The sequence below is a fragment of the Nesoenas mayeri genome (assembly GCF_963082525.1).
Source record: "Nesoenas mayeri genome assembly, chromosome: 3".
Classification (NCBI taxonomy): Eukaryota; Metazoa; Chordata; class Aves; order Columbiformes; family Columbidae; genus Nesoenas; species Nesoenas mayeri.
The window spans coordinates 25203682-25220287 of NC_137544.1; the positions used below are offsets into that span (position 1 = coordinate 25203682).

At 45.3% G+C, this 16606-nt stretch overlaps 1 protein-coding gene across 1 annotated transcript in view; it reads right to left on the reverse strand.

Moving 5' to 3' along the window:
- ELOVL5 (ELOVL fatty acid elongase 5) overlaps positions 1–14954 on the reverse strand; it is a 38424-nt gene extending 23470 nt beyond the window's left edge. Inside the window, exon 1 of the mRNA XM_080340871.1 lies at positions 14914–14954. The gene's annotated coding sequence lies outside the window, so the exon portion shown is untranslated. The remainder of the gene's footprint in view (positions 1–14913) is intronic.
- Positions 14955–16606: the final 1652 nt, after the last annotated feature.

Consider the following 16606-nt stretch of genomic DNA (forward strand, 5'->3'; position numbering starts at 1 on the left):
GCAAGAAGGTCTGAAAAACTCCTCTCCCTTTTAATAAAGGGATTCCTCTAAGCTTTGTTTGTGCACTTCACTCAAACTAATTTTTCACTTCCACAATACAGAAATAAAGGTGTGGTCCTCAAAGCCTATTTTAATGAGGCTTCTTGGTCAAGAGCCAATGAGACCAGAGCCAACAGAACCAAAGGACAGAGAAGCCCAGTCTTGCATGACCAGAGCTTGAGTGCTCTGTAGTCGTGTCAATCTACCTTTTTATTTTTTTAAATGTCCACATCACATAATTGCATATTAAATTTAAAAAGCAAGAAGTAAGAGGGGAAAAAAAAAAAAGAGTTATAAGTGGGGCCATCCTCCCATGTGAACCCTCATGTCCTCTACCACCCCGCAGCAGCGGTGCCAAGAGAGCATCGGCCACCAGGCTGCCCCTTCCCTTGCCGAAACACTGCTGCACCAAGGGCTGAACCCAGGCAACATCACTAGAATAAAACTGAAAGTACAGGACAGGCCTATAATTCTCAGTTATCTTCTTGCATTTATTAGCTTGGTATATGAAAGCTTGCTATCTGACCCCTAAACACACCCGCAATTCTCCTGCACATGTGAAACACCGTGCAAAGCAAGGAATGGCTGTGTGCAGCTACCCAGCAATCAAGGTTTAACTATAAAAAGGTTATCTGCGTTTACAGTCTGACTAGATATAGTGATCCAATAAAAAGTTGAGAAATTAGATGAAGATCATGAAAGCTGAGGGTGCCAGTCATGCAGGTCATGCTGCACTATGCAGCACTGTCTAGGACAGGGACACAGTACGCACAAAAACTGAATTAACATGCCCTGCTGAGATGTGTAGCGACAACCCCTGTGTTCATATGGCTAAACGATACCTTTTGGAGAACCACTTGTGTTTGGGAAACCAGATCACACTGAAAAAGTGCATGCAAACAAGTCATGCTTAGGCAAGTTACAGTGTGTTATGTATCCTTTGCATGCTTACTTCTATTTCCAACGAGCATAGGGTAGTACCTGGGTTGCTATGGGAGAATTCCCTGGTGAGCCATAACACATAAAAACCCCCATGTAATGCACTAAACTACCTACATTCCTCAATAACAGTGAATTTCTACACTTTTACCTAAAGGAAGAAAATATGTATTACTCACACTGTAGATGTCCAGCACAGCTTGCCTTGCTGCTGTTTCTTCACACAGCCAGCCATGCTACGAAAAGTCAATCTTCAAACTTAACTGTTTTCCAGCTGTACCTCCATGACTTAACCCTGTACAGCTACAGCTGGACCAGTACTCAGTGTCTTCATTTTAAGATGCTGAACATCATACCAGACAGTATGTAGTGAACAGTATTAACCAAAAAAAAGTCACACAAGTATGAATGATGGCCATCTTAAATAGAAGAAGGTACCAAAAATGTTCATTTTCTCACCCTTCTGAGAACTAAGAGAAAAGAAGAAAAAAAACCCTCTAGGTACAACTGATATGCCGTGGCATCATGCTGCTCTGGACAAAACCCTGCCACCAGGCACCCTGTTAAACCCCCTGCCTTCAAAGTAGTACACAAATTATAGCCTCATCATTCAGAAAAGCAAGCACCTTTGAAGGTCTGATCTGCTTTCCAAAGAATAAAGGGGCTAACACTATGTAAGGCAAGATTTTGACCTTGTTTTCTTCCTGCCTGCAACTGACAAGGAGTGTTGAGAGTGAAGACAACATGTCCTGCTACAGGACCAGAAGACAAGGAGACAGAAGATTTCTTAGAGATGCACCAGTCAGATCATTTCCCCCATTTCCCTTCTTGCACAACACTTAGCACATCTGTAAACAAAGTGCTGCCAAAACCGGACAGATGGCATTTCTGCTACACAAAGTCAGGGCTGAGAAGCCTGGTGGGTCCTGAGGAGCTGGATGTCCTTGCCTGCACCAGACCTGTGCCAAACCAGCCACTGCTGAAAATCAGCAAGTTTCAGGGTAACAAATCATCAGCTGTAACAAGGAATCCTGAAAACAATGACTCCTAGAGTGGGTAGAAAAGAAAGCATTTCTACCTGTACATTTCCTTGGTTTGATGTTGGCAGCACTTTCCTAAATGTTACTTCATCAGAAGACCCTGCTCCAGCAGGCAGTTACTGAAACTTCTTGTATTTTATTCTTTGTTTTAAGGGGAGAAAGAGAAATCAACCAATTAAAAGGAAATATTGCAGTGGTAAAGCTTGGTGTGATCTTATCACTGACTCTTTCTATGAACTTTAAATAAAATACTGGAGGAAAAACCAACAAAACACACCGTCCAAACATCTGACAACTGCCAAGCTATTTTCTATGAGCTCATAAGATAGAAAATTCAGGCACCTGCAGAAGTCTTGCAGGGAATTCCAGCAAAATAGGTCAATTTCCTCCAAAACTTAGCCACTTGTTTATTTCAATAAGAAGCAAAAAATTCCTTGTGTAGTGCAAGTCCCACTAAATGGTGTTAAAACCTGTTCCAGTGAAGAACCCAGCTAGACTGAGGCCCCAGCTTTAGTGCCAAGGTGCAGAAGGTTTTACGACATTTTCTTCACACTTTCAAAGGCACCGGAGCAAAGGCAGGGTCAGTACTGTAATTTGCTAAAAAAATTACATGCTTTAAGCACAGGGACAAACCAATACCCACACAAGCAGCAGGCAAGAAGTTTGCTCCTCCACCCCTGACGATGGGTGTACCAGATGCCCCTTCTCTGTTCTGCTGCTTGGGCAAAGTCTCTCTTGAATTATGTCTTTGGCAACTTACCTGTGTGTAAAGATGAGAAGCTCCCTGACATACAGCCAGTTTTCCTGCTCACACCTATCCCGGTGCCGGCTCACTGCTAACCCTCAGGCTGGCAGGAGAGTCAGCGAGGTCAGTCCATGGCTATAAAACCACACCCAGAGCTTGTGGGGTGACCAGGAGCAGCCAAGAACAGATTTGATGCTGCTGCAAGGGCTGCTTTCATTCCTCCCCTGCACTCCACCTGCCCAGGTGAAGGCATGCAGGAGGCAATGGAGATAGCCCCCAAAAATAACCAAGCAAGAAGATCAGGTTCCAGCTGGGTCCATCCACCACCTGATGTACTGGAGAAGCAGCACCAGCACAAGGCAGGCACACGGAGGTGACCATGAGGTCTTACCTGACTGGAGCTCAAAACCATTGCATCGCACCCGGCAAAAAGGAAGCTAAATAAAATAGACAGACAAAAAAGAAATACGCTAATTTTTTAAAGCAGAATTATAAAACGCTCTCACAAGAAAGCCAAAATAAAATGCATTGCACACACATTATTTTACATATAGGCATGATCCTAGCGAAAAGTGCAAGAATTGCAGAAAAAAGAAAACGTGAAATGACAAATGGTCATAAAGGGTATGTTCATGTAATGCAGATCTAACTTACAGAGATTTCTTAACTGTAATCATAACAGCATTAACTGTCAGATTATTGCACTGTAAAAAGCAAACAACAAAAACCCTCGAAAGGTTCAGAAGACAAAGGAGAGAGACTTTAAGATGTGTTGCCATGTTTCTGTCTTGAAAACTGCAGGACTAAGGACAGTCTCAAGGCAAGTCAGATGTGAGAGGGCAGGAGGCAAGGGGAAGAGGGAGAACATTAAGCATGGAGGGACAGAGCAGACAGAGACCAATGACAGATTTCTTTCCAAAAAAAGGCAACTTGAATGTTTGATTCTATCTAAACACAGCAAAAGTATTCCAATAGAAACAGAGCTAATGGAAATAAATACACAGAAAGGGATTGAAATAAAAAGCTAAACAGGTGGCGAATATAACCAAAAACTCTTACTACACGCTGGTGAGCCTGCAGCTGAGAACCCTGAAGACAGAGGGGAAGCATCCCCTTTAATTATCAGCCTTAAATCATGTTATCTTTTAATAAATTATAATCAACAACCTCACTAGTGATTTGAGACACACCTTGAACGCAGTAACCTAAGGCTAAATTTCAATGGGAAGTTTGATTTTCCTTTTTTTCACTTGATGCCCAAAGCTTACAATTAAACTTACTCTATGAGAAAAACACATTGCTAGATAATTAGAAAGTGATTTACACATGGAAAATAAAATTTTCTCCTTTACTATGATGCTTGCAGAGAAGTGTAAGTTAGATTTTAACTTACAGTGTACTTATAAGCACGCAAATTTTGCCAGGATTGAAAGACAGGAAAGAATTAAGTTGTATTTCATCAACCACACTTGTAAAACAGCTGTAAACTCTGGGCAAATGACAAGCTCTTTAGCCATCTGTTATACAGATGGCGATATATTAGAAGTTGCTCAGCAGGTAAACACAAACCTTTACATTCTGAGTGCACCTATTTTGTGTATGTTTTGTACAGAATGTGTAGGATACAGACTGATGGTTCAGGCAATGAACTTGCTTATTCATGGTGGTAGCTCTCTGAAAGTTTCTCTCTCTGGAATCTCGCCATCACCATGGCTCTATTTTTACTGCATGCTAAAAGCAAAACATGCTTTTGTGCAAAAACACACTTTCATGAAACCAATTTTTCAAATACAAAAAGACAATTCCAGTGGTTGAAGGTTATTTTTCCACAATGTTTTTATCTCGCTGGAACACAAGTCCTCCACACAGATGTGTCACCTCTAAAATAAACAGCAGCAAAGGGACCCTTCACTTAAATAGACCTGTTATTCTGAACCACGGAAGCTAAATGCTCAAGTTTATTGTGGCCTCACACAGGAACTGGTACTTGGTGGAGGAACAGAGGAAAGAAAAAAGCAAATAAACCAGATTTGGCTAATATTCTGCTCTCAGGCAAATGAATGACAGCTTAGATGGGAATTTGGTAGGGGTCTTGAAAGAGCAATGCTGCTGTAAGGAGGGATGTGTTAGAGCTGCCGATGGCTGATTAGGGCTCCTTCATCAGTTCAGCCCCAAACCCAGCCCTGCTCCTCTGTTCTGCAAAATAACCTTCCATGGCATCAGGCAAATAAACTTTTAAAATGCAAAGCCTGAAAAATAGATACAGAAAGAAATACAAAAGTGAGAAAAGGAGCAGCAAGGACAAATGAAAAGGGGATGGGGGTGGAAAACTCTATAACTTCACGGCTAAACTCCTTCATGCGTGAGATTGGCAAGTCACTTACAGTCCCGTCACTGTAGGTTCAAAGACAGTCACCTCCTCTTAAGGCCAGATATCTCTCCTTTGGAGACAACACAGCACTAAGGCATGTAAAAACTAACTCGAAGATAATTTTTCATATCCTGTAGATGGTAGTTAAAACCTGGCGACACCCCTGTGTTCTCACCAAGTGCATCCTTCAGGATTCAGATCTGTATTTTAACAGCTTCTTCAATGTGTATTTTAAGACACTACGTCAATCCCCACAAGCACTCAGAAAACTGAACTGTGTTGTTTGCAACTGATACCTGTGTTGGTGAATTGTTTGAACCTGACGTGTTTTGTGAAACCAATAAATATTCAGCCTGCACAACTGGAAATCCATGATAGCTCTGCAATTGCTAAACCAGAGTTTAGATGTGAATATCTTATCTAAACGAACTCTGCACTGAATTTAGAAAGACCAAGCCAATTAGATGGACTTCAAAAAACGGGAGAAAAATCTTTGAAAGCAACATTAGCAGTCCCTTCCTCTATCTTAATGCAACCACTTAGCAGCGATGATAGAACAAGAATCAATATAAAGAAGTACCCAAAGACGTTAGTTTTGTTCTGCAAGGCATGGCCAGACTTGCAGCCTGTTTTTGCTTGCTTCGAAGAAAGATGATGATGGTTTTGGAAGAGCAGAAGGAAGGGTAGGGAAGTTAGAGGTTCTGGGAACCTGTCAAGTAAAAGTGGAGGACTATGTATGACCTCTGGAGAACTACCCGGGAACCTGATGAAGGCTATTAAACAGTTACAACCATTTAAACTCTCATGACAAGTGGTCCAACACCACCATTTGCTCTAAAAATGGCTTAAGTCTCCTCATTCTTAACTGAACAGACAAGGCTTGACAAATGCAGTACTCTTTACTGACTTGCTTAGTCTTGTCCCTCTCCATCCATATGGAATGGGTCTGCCACCCTATATATTGCTGGTGTTTTCTCAAACTTGTGTTTTCCTCTAGCCCTTACACTACCTTTTCACCTCTTGAAGGTGATGGGGACACCCACCCAAAGTTTCCCAGCTCATGGTCAAGTTTAGCCACCTCTGTAGTAGCCAGAGCAAATGAGAGGCTGCAGAAGGGACCATGGTGTTAGTTGCACCTTCTGAGTGGCACGCAAGTCGGAATTCCATGAAACAACGCACTAAAATCTTCCACAAGAGGCTTTTCTGCTTGGGCCTCTTCAGGAGGCAGAGAAAAATTCCTAAGTAACCAGGCCTGCTGGACTAGCAGCTTATTTCCACAGAATCACACAGAATGACCGGGGTTGGAAGGAACCTCTGGAGATCATCTCGTCCAATCCACCTGCTACAACAGGTTCACCTAGAGAAGATCACACAGGAATGTGTCCAGGCAGGTTCTGACCATCTCCAGAGAAGGAGACTCCACAACCTCTCTGGGCAGCCTGTTCCAGTGCTCTGGCACCCTCAAAGTAAAGAAGCTTTTCCTCATATTTAGAAGGAACCTCCTATGCTTCAGTCTGTGCCTGTTGACCCTCATCCTATCATTGGGCATCACTGAAGAGAGTCTGGTTCCATCCTCTTGACATCCACCCCTGAGATATTTATAAACATTGACAAGATCCCCTCTCAGCCTTTTCTTCTTCAGGCTGAACAGGCCCAGCTCTTTCAGCCTTTCCTCATAAGAAAGATGCTCCAGAACCCTCATCATTCTTTTTTTTTTTTTTTCCTGTCACTATATCACATATGTTAATTAAGGAAGAAAATTCTGAACCACATTACAGGTGCAGGTATTTTGGCCATTAATGAGGCTTCATGCATGTAGTAAGTCAAAGCACCAAAACTAAAGTAAAGGTTAACACCAGGCCAAAAGGCCACTGTACATGAGTGAACTGAGTGACAAATGTATGACCGGAGGGATAAATGCATGACCCTAATTTAGGACAAACAGCTGAGAGTTTGCACCAGTTCACAGGGTCTGTGATCAGCGAAGAGGAACCTCTCCAGGCCAGTATTGCAAAAGAGAACTGAAGCACCAAACCGGAATCAGACTTTCACCACAAGCATCTGCTACCCTGCAATCCACATAAGCATGTATATAAAAATGCATGCACAACTAACTATCACTGTGTCCTTCGAAGCCAAATCCAGAATCCTGTGCTTCTATCAACATTGTCCTGCAGCAACCACGTGAGGTTTTGCTCAAAAGCATGCAAGCAGCCACGTGAATGAACTGAACACGTAGATGCTTTTCAGTGAACACACATGCCATGCACCCTAACCAGCACATGAAAAGGTTTCTCAAGTTTCTTTTTCTAAAGGTCAGGGTGATGTTAAACATTGGAGAATGTCATCCTCTTAACTGGTTAAAGGTTTAATTACTGTTATTTAAGTCAAAGGTTCTCCCTACTGTTTGGCTAGGAGATGATGCAAAAAATGATGATTCAAAACATCAGTATTTTTTAAAAGCCACCCAGGATCAAGAGATAATCCTTCAGAAACAGGTTAACAGAAACTTTATGACTAAATTATGTGCATAGAAATAGCACATCTAAGGGGAAGTCTGTAAAGATTAAGGTATAAAGGTCTCTAGTTTCCCAAGTCCTCATTATCTTGAGTGAAACCAAATCCGAGGACACGGGACCAGCTCAGGAACTAGATCCCCATGTTCAGACCCCTATGCTGACAATTAATAGAGTAGTGGCAAACATACAAGTAGATTTCTTTTGCTCATTTCTAAGAGCTGCAAGACCTGATGTGATCCTTGAGACCTCTATCTGAATACAGATGCCATGGCTTTAACTCAGCAGAGGAGCTCTTACACTGAGCTGCCGTCTGCTCCAAGCCGCAGCTGTACGGCATCTCAGGGAAGAAGGCATTTTCCCATAACTACCACCTGCTAGGGGTTCCTTAGCCAACAAGGGCACAGTAGAAATACAAACTTGCTGGGAAGCATTTCAGATTAAGGGTAACAGTGTGAAGTATGGAAAAGAAAAAAAAAAAGAGCAGAACAGGCAGCAATGCGAACCTGCATGCTTATGAATTAATTAGCTAAACACATGGCCTAAAACCATACGATACTTTGAAGCACATTAAGTTTAATAAGCTAAACCACATTATTCTTCAAATTAATACTAGTTTTCATCTAACACTGGTAACATCCCTAAGAACAGTGACACCAACAGAAACATCCATCAGCATGCATGCACCTTAAAAGCCGGAGTGTTACTTGAAATCAAGACTACATCCTTTTTGAAATCAGAGAGCCTGAACTTGACATAAGAAGAAAGCAATTACCCTCCAGTCACAGCAAAGACAGCCAGAAAGAAGGGAAATAGTTTTCTCAAGGTCACAGAGGGAGAGGAGCGCTTCCAAGTGACAAAAGAGGAACAGTCACTTTGTTCAAATCGCTGACCCAGTGTCTCAAAGGGAAAGGTTATGTAGTTATCAAAGAGCAGGACAGAATTTGAAAACACAAGAAAAAAAAGGTTTATTCCCTGTTTGTTGTAGCTTTGCACAGGGAAGTTTTGTCTCCTGTAAATGTTAGTGCAACTCAGACTATTTAGTCATTGCCCAAAGCATCTCACGTGACAAGTAAATCTTCAGTATGAAGCTTTGACATGGATGTCAATTAAATCCAGACAACTTTAGCATAAATACAAGTTCACGGAAAGTTTTTATATTTCTACCTGCTCATTATGCTGCTGGTCATCAACAACGCTATCATTAACAAAGCACACCTGCCATGGTTTAACCCCAGCCAGCAACTAAGCACCGCACAGCCACTAGCTCACTCCCCTCAGTGGGATGGGGGACAGAATTCAAGAGTAAAAGTAAGAAAACTCATGGGTTGAGACAAAGACAGTTTAATAGGTAGGGCAAAAGAAGGAATTCATTCACGTCTTCCCATCGGCAGGCAGGTGTTCAGCCATCTCCAGGACAGAGAGGCTCCATCACGCATAACAGTTACTTGGGAAGACAAACACCATCACTCTGAATGTACCCCTTCCTTCTTCTTCCCCGAGCTTTATATACTCGGCATGACATCATGTGGTGTGGAATATCCCTTTGGTTGGTTGGGGTCAGCTGTTGCAGCTGTGTCTCCTCCCAACAGCGTGTGCACCCCCAGCCCACTCACCGGTGGGGTGGTGTGAGGAACAGAGAGGCCGTGACTCTGTGTAGGCCCTGCTCAGAAGTAGCCAAAACATCTCTGTATCATCCACACTGTTTTCAGCATAAATCCAAAACATAAAGCCTTACTAGCTACTACAAAGAAAATTAACTCCAGCCAGCCAAAACCAGCACAATCTCTACAGCTAATAATGTTTTAATAAGAGCATGTAAAATACCCAGATGCTGAGACCAGCCCTTAATTTGCAGCACTGAGTTCAGCATAAGCAGCATGATTCATTTGTTCTTGCAGAAGTCACAATTAAGCTTAGCAGCATGCACATGTAAAACCTTTACACCTGGTAAGGGAATTTATTAGACTGCCATTGTTCTTTCTAAATGCTTGATGCTTTGTGTTTCATATGAGTAAACCACTTCATCAAGGAAATTAAATAATTCTCCAACGCATTGAATACAGCAGGAACACATTTACCAGCCACATACTTTGGACAAGTTTGCTCTTGTGCTCTTATTTACCTGGTAAGATAATGTGTCCTAAATGCAAAAACACAAACAGAGAAACCACGGCAATAAATTTTAGGAGATTAATTTCACTAAACAGATCTAGGGAGAGCCACTGTGTACACAATCCACAGCAACTCTACAAGTTATCTCCATAGTAAAATTGGAAGCAGCATTTATTTGATTTGTCAATCAAAAAATCAAACCAGGTCACTGTTTACAATACCTTTATAAAACGGAGATAAAACTACTGTTCTGTCAGACATAGGGTACAGTTTTCAGTGCCCTCACAAACCTAGATATAAACCACATTTACCAGTCAGCACTTAAGAGCTTGAGGGATGTCAGCCTAAGCAATACCAAATTTAAACAGCCTTAGGAGAGACCATAGCAAATCAATCTGAACTGGAGATAAGTTTGAAAATAGACTTCTGTGTAATTAATTGATTATCCCTTTCATTTGTCCTTGCATGTGATCTTTCACCTAATGCAAAAAGTGTTTCCAGTGCTAGCATGCATAAACCATTTGGATTGCAGAAATCTTCTGCATTTTTAACACATTTAAGAATCACAAAAAAAAATTAGTGACTATATTGCATATTACAAACCAGCTACAGATTACAAAGATTATTGTCAGTTTTATGAAATGTCTAGAGGTGCACAGATAGGTGTGCTCTGACTGGCAGGCAGTAAACATCAATTTATCAAGTCTATTATACAGTCAAACAGCTTTCAAAAGCATATGTTGCATCGTGGAAGAACATTTCTTTGTACATTGTAAAAATATGAAAACAAAAGCATTACTGCAAAGAGCTGAGGCCAACAACCCCAAAAGTATTCCTATGTTTAAACAGTTTTATAGATCTCATCCCTATGTGACTAATTTCAGACACAGCAATAAAAGAAGGTAACAAAAGAGGATTAAAACAACAAAATGAGTGAGTTGTTCAGTTATGCAGGAGAGATTATAGCAAACAGCATCATCACCTACACATGCCTTCATGACCTATACGAAGATCTGCCAAATCTAAGTGGAGCTTTAATACCTCTGAAGAGACAACATATCTTGCTTGTGACCCACCTCAAGACAGTATGCTGCTCATGGGAGTAAAAAAAAAATAAATAAATAAAAAAACCCAAGGTAAAGGTATTTGTGGCTCTGCTCCTCAGCACTGGAAGAGCATCTCTGCCTCTATTCCAAGTCAGAGAACAAACCTTCAGTGTCTGGAATAGAGAAAACACACCACCAAGAGCCCACCTGCTCCAAAAGCACTGTCCGAAGGAGCCTCTTTGACACGACCTGTCCCACGATACGACTGTGCACGGCAAGGGAGCTCTGGCTTCGTGCCACCACGGCAGAAATTCCAGGCAGCAAGCAGAGCCACCTCTTGTGCCAGTGACAACCAAAATGCCACTCAGCCCACCTTGCCACTCAGTCACAGAGGCACGATGCTGTTTTAACACAAGATTGCATGGAACTGCTGTTTCTCTCCCTAAGATTTGTCCCAGGTGGGACACAGACTGTGTTAATTGGAGACTCCCTTCATCCACCACTGAGCCAGGACTTCTGAGGCCACTAGAAGACAAGCAGAAGATGAGTGCTTCAACCTTGTAAGCACCACCACCTTGCTCTGTATGGGTGGGGAGATTGTTGTTGTTGTTGGGTTTTTTTTGGTTGGTTGTTTGTTTTTTGTGGGTTTTTTTTTTTTTTTTTTCCCTGAACTCAGCAGAAACAGCTTTCGGTGTTGCAATGTTCGATGCCCAGATAATGAGGGAGGTAAAGGAACGAGGTCAGCTCAGTACTTGAGAGCATTTAACCAACTGACTGTCACTTACAAGGAATACACTTCCCAAAGGGCAGCTCTGGATCACTCTCAGCACTGGACTTTCTACCTGAGGCTGCTGGACTTGAGCACCAGGTCAGCCTGACATCCTAAAATTTTGTCAGTTCCACCATCATTCCAAAAATCAGAATCTTCAAACATATTTCCAAAAATCTGGTTCTATCAAGTTGCAAAAGAATGATCAATGAAAGGTGTTGCCCAGAGGCCTGATGTATTTATGGTATTATTTCCAATTTACTTTTTTTGTTGTTCCGTTAATCGTATCTTCTCTAAGTTAATTCCTCTTGTATAACAACAGAAATTGAAGGTCAGCAGGAAAATAACAGATTAGACCAGAGAATTCCAAATATTTTATTTCAACTCTGGCTGTACTAAAGGCAAGGAATGCAATGAGAGGAATTCGTGCTGAGAAACGTAAAGACAACAGCAACTTACTAAAAATACTGTGATAAGTATACCTAGAGACGGATCAGACAGCACATAAACTAAGTATCCTTAATGATGCTATATTTATGTACCAAATATGAATGAGTTTTTGTGAAATATACTTCATTTGGTCAGCTGCTGGTGTGTAAAAGATGCTAAACCATACAAAGTGCAACTGCTTTTTAAAAAGCACAGCGAGGCTAACAGACCATCAGCCAGACTTTTTCCCAGCTTACAAAACAAAGCTTCACGGCATGTGAATTTCGCTGCTGCTCCCTCTGGTTGCACTTGAATGCTAAAATACAGGAAACTTAAGTTAGATCACTTACGATAAATTCACTTAGCTACTTAAGGATAAAAACCACAGAGAATTCCCTAAGGGTTTCCAGCACGCATTACATGTGTAATGTCCACCTTGTAAGGAATTCAGTAAAATCGAGCAAAATTCTGGCATGTCTTTTAGCATCTCTGACCCACGTTAGCTGGCAACAGCATCTTTGAGGGCAAATCCACTTTTAACTTCAGCAAGCTTCCACCTGCTCCTTGGTTCATGGAAAGCTGGGAAGGTATGTCCACCCAGATGACCCCAGACATCTCCAGGCACCACAAGTTTCCAAGGAAAACCCTTGCTCTGTGCGTGCAAGTACAGCTGCCCCCAGGCAGAGTGCGTGTCTTGGCTACTCACTGCTCTGAGAACAGATTATGTCTAGTGCACCCCAAACATATTAACGTTTTTACAAGAAACTCCAGCTTTCATTGCTGAACAGCATCAGATGACCATGCACGCAACAGGCTTATTCTCCCAGACCCAGCTTTCACTTCTGTCAGCCAGCAGTGAGGATACAACAATATTTAATTTCTAGCTACAGAGTTTTCTAACACCAGAAAATAATCTCAGGCTGCAGCTGCACTGAAAGAATGAGGAGGGCTTAGAGTGAAATATCAGACTTATATCACAAAACACTTCACGAGTTCATATTAAAAATAAATAAGTACCCCTCTCTACACCAACAGCTTAATCCTGATGAAGCAACACCGTTAGCCGGCATCTACAAAAACTTCACAGCTCCAAAACCCTCCATCCAGCCAGGGCCACCAGTGATAATTTAAACCAAATGCTTACAGCAGGCCTGCAGCTGCCAGGTCCTGGGAGAGAGCTGCTCCTGCAAGATAACCTCACCCTGGAAGCAACCTGGCCCAAAACCCTGGCGAAGACTGTGCCGCCTCCGGAGACGCCTGCACGCTTGCCCTGCTCTGGTGTCAGCTGCAGGGCGTGTTTCCATTTGCACAGAGCGGTTTCAGAGACTTCCTGATCGGAAGCATCCTGACTGCAGCCGTGCCCCTGCCTCGTTCTCCCTCCGCATCGCTGGCAGCTGCCTGAGGTCTTCGTTCACATTTTCCACCATAGTCCCGAGTCCTCTGCCGCGACAGTGAATCCCACAGCACCAGAGATCACCTGAAGCACTGAGAACTCAAACTGGCTGTATGGGGCACTGTCGTTCAACCGTGGGACACGGAGCAGGGCATCCAGCTGCCGGAGGGAGAAATACCTCTGGTCATCTGCCAGGAGCCCTTCTTGCTGAGCAAACCAAGGCGTTACTATTCCTTCCCAGGTCTACAAACCTAGCCTTTTGTCTGCAAATTCATAGCACCAACCAGTGCCGGAAAGCTCTGCAGAGTCAGATCCTCAGCTGCTGCATCCCTGGGAAATAGGGCTGGCGATGAGGGCAGAAAAACAGCCAGCGCAGGCAGGGAAGGAGAAAACAAACTGCGTAAGACAATACCCTGCACAACCCCAAGCACTGCCAGCTTCTAATGCTGTCGATGTCTGAGGGTTTCCAGGAGATGGAAGAGATAAAAGCAAAGTAAAAGTTCTTAAGAAAGTCCCTGCATGTGCGCCTGACATACTGACATATTTTTATTGCATGCCCTTCCTCTGCTACTTATCTCCTAATGCTTGTACACTTTAAACACTCAGATTTTAAATCGGGCAGGAATCTTTCAGAAGCACCGCACATCTCCATGCCGCTAGCTTAACGTGGCGCCTGCCCTGTCCCGCAGACAAACCCGGGAATTACGGTACCGGCGGCTCCATTTCTGAACCAGTAACGCGGCCAGGGGCTGTGAGCACGATTGTGAGCTCAGGAAAGAAGAAGAAGAAGAAGAAGAAGAAACCTTCCCTTCCCAGCCCGACGAGACCTTTCGCTGACAAGGGGGCCCTCTCGTTGAGGCTGCTCACACCCGCCCGCCTCCGGCCGCCCCGCATCTCCCAGAGCGGCGCCGGGATCGTCCCGCCCCGCGATGCTCCCGCACCCCACGGGGGAAACGCGGGTCAGGGGTTCTGCGTGGAGCCGCAGCAGCGCCCAGTCCTTCGCAGGCTCCTCCGGCCGAGGGCCGCTTCCTCACAGCTCGACACCGCCCGGGTGGGCTCCCCGCTTCCTGACCGCGTTATTTCTCCAGACTCCGTGCCCCGCCACGGCGGAAGGAGCCGCCGCCGCCCCGGGATGCAGTAGCTATGGCAATGGAGATTGCATCATGTTTTTGAATAACTGCACCGGGGAAAGACGCTCCCGGCGAAAACCCCGGCCCTTCCGCCGCCCCGACCCCTCCCTCCCTCGGCCGGCCAGCCTGCGTGCCTGCCTGCCGGCCGCCCGCCGCTGCCGGCCGCGGCCGCACCGCTCGTTGCCGGAAGCCGAGCCCGCCTCCCGCTCCGCGCCCGCCGCTGCCGCACTTGTTGCGCGCCCCGCGGAGCGGCGCCCCCCGCCCGCCGCGGCCCCCAGCCAGTACCCGCCCTCCTCCTCCGGGCCCGGGCGGCCGCGCCACATCCCGCCGCCGGGCGGGGAGCCCCGTCGCTGCCCTCCCGCCCGGGGACCGCGGCCCTACCTGGCGGCGGCGGCGGCGGCAGCGCTGGGGGCGGCGGGCGGTACCGGCCGGCTCTGTCACGCTGCGGCGCCGCGAGGGCAAGGGCGGGGCCGGGGGCGGGCGCGGGGCGGGGGCCCCGCCCCCCAGGCGGCCGTGGGCTGACTGTGACGTCAGAGTGGTGCGGGGGGCTCACGGGCGGCGGGGGAGGGGGCGCTATGAGGTCACGGCCGCCGGGGGCCAATCCGCTGGGCGCGGAAGGTTCGGGAGCGGGGCAGGGGCGGCGCGGGGCTCGGGCTGGGCTGGGCTGGGCTGGGCTGGGCGGCGCCGGCGGGTCCCGCGGCCGAACAGTGGAGGAGGGTCCGGCCCCGGCCCGCGGGGATCCGGTCGTGGAGGTGACAGGAAACATCGGGCCGCTCTTCGTGAAGTGAGAGTTTTCCAAGCCAGGCTTTGGGAGGAGAAGGCCCTCGTGAAAAACAATAGGGGATCATGTAATTAAAGACTATCATAATGAGATGAGCCACAGGCCTCAATTAAAGGTCACAGGCAAGTGCAGTTGATCTGTGTTACCTGCATTTTGAGTAACGGGCTTTGCAGCATCACGATGTTTTTGAATATAAGCTCTGGGTGTAATAAATATGCAGTACTTTAAGTCAGTCATGTAATAAACCGCTGCTTTTGTTGTGTAGTTTAGATGCATGAAGGAGCCCGTCCCCAGTGTCAGATGTCCGAGGAAGGCATCTCAAAGCATCATGCTCTTTGGCCCCTCTCCAGTAGCCAGGGCATTTGGCAGAGCAAGTACCCTGTACCTGCTCCGGATGTTTCGTTACCTCCGTGAGATCCTAATGGGGCAGCAGCGAGGGAGCCTTGGCCTTGGCATGGCCAGCGTGAAGAAAGAAGTTCGTTTCTTTCCCTCTCTTGTGTAGTTCCTCGTGCTGGAAGGTGACCTTTTAATTTTTTTTTTTCCCCCTTGAAGTTTGTTCTGTCTCTTTGCTAATTAAATTAAAATGTTACATAAATAAAGAGCAGCTTTGCTTTGCAAAGGAGAGGAGTCAAGCAGCAATTTGCATGGGTTTTGTTGAAGTATCTGCACCCAGTGGGAAGCAGTTTAGCAAATTTGGAAAGCTGGAGGAAAAAGGGTTTCCTGGAGCTTCCTCTGTGGCTGTAGCAGCAGCCGTGCAGGTGGAGCCGTCAAGGCTCACCGTGCCAATCCAACACCCAGTAGCTGCTCCTGGGCACTGATACACTGGTCCTACATCCACGCTTGTTTAGCTGAAGCAGCGTGTTGCAACCTCACCTGACCTGGTTGAAGCTCAGTGTGCAAACAGTCCCCAGAGGCGATGCTGGCCTGGAAGTAGGCAACGTGATAATGAGGCGTGTTTGCACAGTGGGATCAGAAATTATGTTCCTTAAGCTCTCACAGGGACAAGAAAGAAATCTGTCTCCAAAGTAGACATCGAGGCTGTGCCACAGTTTTTTGTTTAATCTTATTTCTTTGTCATAATAAGACATTCGTAGGAATGTTTGGGGGGACTTTTTTGGTGGTTGGTTTGTCTGTTTGTTTTTGTTTTAAAGCCCAAGTCTTAATTTACTTTTCTCTTTGAAAGAGTGAACTCCAGTATGACTTCCGTGTGTGTCCTTGCCTATGTATTTTAACACTTTGGGAAACAAACAAACGAACAAAACCACACCAAACCAAAACCACCCAAAAAACTAA